Source organism: Pongo pygmaeus, chromosome 13 (assembly GCF_028885625.2).
Source record: "Pongo pygmaeus isolate AG05252 chromosome 13, NHGRI_mPonPyg2-v2.0_pri, whole genome shotgun sequence".
Classification (NCBI taxonomy): domain Eukaryota; kingdom Metazoa; phylum Chordata; class Mammalia; order Primates; family Hominidae; genus Pongo; species Pongo pygmaeus.
In genome coordinates, this window is record NC_072386.2 from 35,900,543 (window position 1) to 35,906,292 (window position 5,750).

Below are 5,750 nucleotides of genomic sequence, written 5' to 3' on the forward strand. Positions count from 1 at the left end.
CAAGACTCATTGGTATGTTGTCTTCAAGAGACCCATCTCACGTGCAGTGAGACTCATAGGCCCAAAATAAAGGGCCAGAGAAAAATCTACCAAGCAAACAGAAAACAGAAAAATCCTAATTTCAGACAAAAGAGACTTTAAACCAGCAAAGATTAAAAAAAGGATATCACATAATGGTAAAGGCTTCAATTCAACAAGAAGACCTAACTAATCCAAATATATATGCACCCAACAGAGGAGCATCCAGATTCATAAAGCAAGTTCTTAGAGACCTATGAAGAGACTTAGATAACCACAAAATAATAGTGAGAGACTTCAACATCACACTGAAAATATTAGACAGATCATCAAGGCAGAAAATTAACAAGGATATTCAGGACCTGAACTCAGCACTGGACCAAATGTACCTGATAGACATCTGCAGACATCTCCATCCAAAAGCAACAGAGTATACATTATTCTCACTGCCACATGGTACATACTCTAAAATCAATGACATAATTGGACACAAAACATTCCTCAGCAAATGCTGTATAATGAGTACTAGGCTCATTATAATAACCACCCTCTCAGACCACACCACAATCAAATTAGAAAACAAGACTAAGAAATCCACTTAAAACCATATATTTAAATGGAAATAGAATAACCTACTCCTGAATGACTTTTGGGTAAATAGTAAAATTAAGGCAGAAATCAAGTTCTTTGAAACTATTGAGAACAAAGATGCAACATGCCACTCGAGTGTGCAGTGGGGAAGCCAACCTTGGAGAGCTGAGCATGTGAGAAAAAAAAAAAGATGCAACATACCAGAATCTGTGGGACACAGCTAAGGCAGTGTTAAGCAGGAAATTTATAGCACTAAATGCTCACATCAAAAGTTAGAAATACCTCAGTTTAACAACCTGACATCACAACCAAAAGGACTAGAGAACCAATAGCAAACAAACCCCAAAGTTAGCAGAAGGCAAGAAATACCCAAAATCAGAGCTGAACTGAGATTGAGACATGAAAAAAACATTCAAAAGATCAGTGAATTCAGGAGTGGGTTTTTTAAAAAATTACTAAAATAGGTAGACTGCTATCTAGACTAATAAGAAAAACTAGAAAATCCAAATAAACACAATTAGAAATGTCAAAGAGGATATTACTGCTGACCCTACAGAAATACAGATAACCATCAGAGAACATTATGCACATAAACTAGAAAATCTCAAAGAAATGGATAAATTCCTGGAGACATACATCCTCCCAAGACTGAGCCAAGAAGAAATTGAATCCCTGAACAGACCAATAATGAGCTCCAAAATTGAATTAGTAATAAATAGCCTACCTACCAAACAGAATCAGAGCCAAATTCTACCATATGTACAAAGAAGAGCTAGTACCATTCCTACTGAAACTATTCCAAAAATTGAGGAGGGACTCCTCCCTAACTCATCCTATGAGGCTAACATCATTCTGATAACAAAACCTGGCAGAGACACAACAACAACAAAAAAACTTGAGGCCAGTATCCTTGATGAATATCAGTGCAAAAATCCTCAACAAAATACTGGTAAACCAAATCCAGCAGCACATCAAAAAGCTTATCCACCACAATCAAGTAGGCTTTATCCCTGGTATACAAGTTGGTTCAACATACACAAATCAATAAATGTGATTCATCACATAAATGGAGCTAAAGACAAAAACCATATGATTATCTCAATAGATACAGAAAAGGCTTTTGATAAAATTCAACACCCCTGCATGTTAAAATCTTTCAATAAACTAGGTATTGAAGGAACACACCTCAAAATAATGAGAGCCATCTATAGCAAACCGACAGCCAACATCATACTGAGTGGGCAAAAGCTGGAACCATCTCTCTTGAAAACGGACACATGACAAGGATGCTGTCTCTCACACCTCCTAGTCAACATAGTATTGGATGTCCTGTCCAGAGCAATAGGCAAGAGAAATAAAGGGCATCCAAATAGGAAGAGAGGAAGTAAAACTATTTCTGTTTGCAGACAACATGATCCTAAATCTAGAAAACCTCATATTCTTGGTTCAAAAGCTCCTTCAGCTGATAAACAACTTCAGAGTCCGAGGATACAAAATCAGGGTACAAAAATCACTAGCATTACTTTAGACCAACAACATTAACTAAACTAGAAATGCTTTACACCAATTTGGCCAAGAGCCAAATCAAGAGCACAATCCCATTCACAATTGCTACAAAAGAATAAAGTACCTAGGAATACAGCTAACCAGGGTGGTGAAAGCTCTCTACAAGGAGGACTACAAAACACTTTTCAAAGAAATCAGAGGTAACACAAACAAATGGAAAAATATTCCATGCTAACGGATAGGAAGAATCAATATTGTCAAAATGGCCATACTGCTCAAAGCAATTTATAGATTCAGTGTTATTCCTATCAAATTACCAATGACATTCTTCACAGAACTAGAAAAAAAAACTATTTAAAAATTCATATGGAACCAAAAAAGAGTCCAAAACGCAAGAAGATCCTAAGCGAAAAGAACAAAGCTGAGGGCATCATGCTACCTGACTTCAGACCATACTCTAGGGCTATAATAACCAAAACAGCATTGTGCTGGTACAAAAACAGACACATAAACCATTGGAACAGAATAGAGAGCCCAGAAATAAGGCCTTGCACCTACAACTATCTGACCTTTGACGAAGTTGACAAGAATAAGCAATGGGGAAAGGACTCCATATTCAATAAATGGTGCTGGGATAACTGGCTAGCCATATGCAGAAGACTGAAACTGGACCCCTTCCTTATACCATATACAGAAATCACCTAAAGATGGATTAAAGACTAAATGTAAAACCCAAAACTATAAAAACCCTGTAAGACAACCTAAGCAATTCCATTTTGGACATAGGCAAAGATTTTATGACGAAGACACCAAAAGCAATTTCAACAAAAGCAAAAATTGGCAAATGGGATCTAATTAAAGAGTTTCTGTGCAGCAAAAGAAACTATCAACAGAGTAAACAGACAGCCTACAGAATGGGAGAAAAATTTTGCAAACTATGCTTCTGAGAAAGGTGTAATATCCAGCATCTATAAGGAACTTAAACCAATTTACAAGAAAAAAACAACCCCATTAAAAAGTGGGCAAAGGATAAAAAGGAATGAGTGCCTGTCCTTTGCAGGGACATGGATGGAGCTGGAAGCCCTTATCCTCAGCAAACTAACGCAGGAACAGAAAACCAAACACCACATGATCTTATCATAAGTGGGAGCTGAACAAGGAGAACGCATGGAAATGGAGGGGAACAACACACACTGTGGCCTATCAAGGTGAGGTCAGGAGGAGGGAGCCATCAGGAAAAATAGCTAATGCATGCTAAGCTTAATAGGACACACATTTATGTAACAAACCTGTGCATCCTGCACATGTGCCCTGTAACTTAAAAAAAAAAAGTGGGTAAATGATGTGAACAGACACTTTTCAAAAGGAGACATACACACAGCCAACAGGCATATGAAAAAAAGCTGAACATCACTGATCATTAGAGAAATACAAATCAAAACAATGAGATACTGTCTCACACCAGTCAGAGTGGCTTTTATTAAAAATTCAAGAAATAACAGATGCTGGCAAGGTTGTGGAGAAAAAGGAATGCTTATTCACTGTTGGTAGGAATGTAAATTTGTTCAACCATTGTGGAAGACAGATACCTCAAAAACCTAAAAACAGAAACACCATTCAACCCAGCAATCCCATTACTAGGATATAAATCATTCTGTCATAAAGGAATATAAACCATGCTGTTATAAAGGAATATAAGTCATTCTGTCATAAAGACACATGCACATGTATGTTCACTGTGGCACTATTCACAATAGCAAAGACATGGAATTAACCAAAATGTACATCAGTGATGGACTGGATAAAGAAAATGTGATACAGATACATCCTAGAATACTATGTAGCCATAAAAAAGAACACGTAGGAACATGGATGGAGCTGGAGGCCATTTATCCTTAGCAAACTGACACAGGAACAGAAAACCAACTACCAGGTATTTTCACTTATAAGTGGGAGCTAAATGATGAGAGCACATGGACACATAGAAGGGAACAACAGACACTGGGGCTTACAAGAGGGTGAAGGTTGGGAGGAGGGAGAAGATCAGGAAACATAACTAATGAGTACTAGGCTTAATACTTTGGTGACTAAATAATATGTACAACAAACCCCCATGACACAAGTTTACCAATATAACAAAGCTGCACATATACTCCTGAGCTTAAAATAAATGTTAAAAAAAAACAGTGAGAAAAAAAAAATTGCCAAAGTCACTCCGGCCTTCAGCTGACACCACTGTGTGATCAGCCAGTAGCCATCAAGATCAAGATAAGACCTTCCACCAGTAAAAAGGTTACAACTTGCTGGAAGCTCAGCTGATCATTAGCATTTTTTAGCAATATTTTAAAAATAAGATATATACTTTTATTTAGACATAATGCTAGTGTACAGTTTATAGACTACAGTGTAATATAACTTCTATATGCACTGGAAAGCAAATTTGTGTCACTTGCTGTATTGTGATATTCACTTTATTGTGGTGGTCTGGAACAGACCCACAATATCTCCAAGATATGCCTGGAGGAGCTTCTCTAGACCTTTGATATTTGGCTGGATATTATAAAAATAAACACACCCCATTCCTGAATCCAGAAGTTTTTCAATCACAGTGCCAATATCTGTAGGTCATGAGTGTGCCCATTCAGCATTTATTAGGCTTAACATATGTGCAGGTTCTTTGGTGGGCCTTGGGATAAAAAGTGTAAGAAGACATGGTCCATGCCCACAAAGAGCTCAAAAGCTAGTGGAAGAGGTATGTGTACAATGAGAATAGGGACTACATCAAGGTGTGTTGTGGAAGTGGAGAGACACAAGCAAAGAAGGGGGCACTACCTAACCATTGTCTTAAAGGATTAATTCTGGTTTGCCAGGTAGACCAAGTGGCATGTTCAGGGAGTGTTACAGAGTTAGGGAACAACACTCGCAAAGGGCTCAAGACTTAGCATTCTAAGGGAATGCCACTTGTGGGTGATAGAAATATCTGGAAGCCCTTGACTTTTGGATTAGTTGGGAAATTCCTCTGAAATGTGTGCATTAAGTCTGACTTTGGTCTTAGTTGGGTCACAGGCAACCATTAGCCTGATAATATAAATGTTTTGTATTTTATGTGTTTTGACAGTATTCTGAAGCTTATTGACAAACCGGAAAATGGAGTCATTTATAGTTTTGTTGTGAATCAACATGGTGAATCATTGTTTTGTTTTCTTTTGTTTTGGGCTCAGAATGCTTCCTTTTGGAATGATGAAGCAGAATGAGCATTTGGAGGAATATTTCAGGGGCAGAAGAAATGGCAGGAACAAAGTGGGAATAGTATGCCAGGGGGTAGTGAGGAGATGATTCCAGCCCCAAGGAAAAGCCCTGTTGGTCCATAGAAAATAAGGGTGGTAATGTTGGAAGTTAGTTTGGGGGCACAGATAGAATGCAGACTCTGAGGGAAGACATGCTGAGTTCAGATTCTAACATTAACTAGCACTGTGATTGTGAACTAATGACTTAACCTTTCTGAGGTTTAGTTTTCTCAGCTATATAGTATAAAATGGAAAAAAATTCTTCAACAGCTTTTCAGTTTGGAGTTAGCATTTAATAAAAGAATAGATGTACAGCTCTTGACAATATATTCTAAATACATCTTACCT

The 5,750-nt window shown here is 37.7% G+C and overlaps 1 non-coding gene across 1 annotated transcript; it reads left to right on the plus strand.

Moving 5' to 3' along the window:
* The first annotated feature begins 709 nt into the window (after positions 1–709).
* LOC129044791 (small nucleolar RNA SNORD55/SNORD39) lies at positions 710–785 on the plus strand. The gene has a single exon (XR_008504784.1). It is a non-coding gene; the product is annotated as a small nucleolar RNA SNORD55/SNORD39 (small nucleolar RNA).
* Positions 786–5,750: the final 4,965 nt, after the last annotated feature.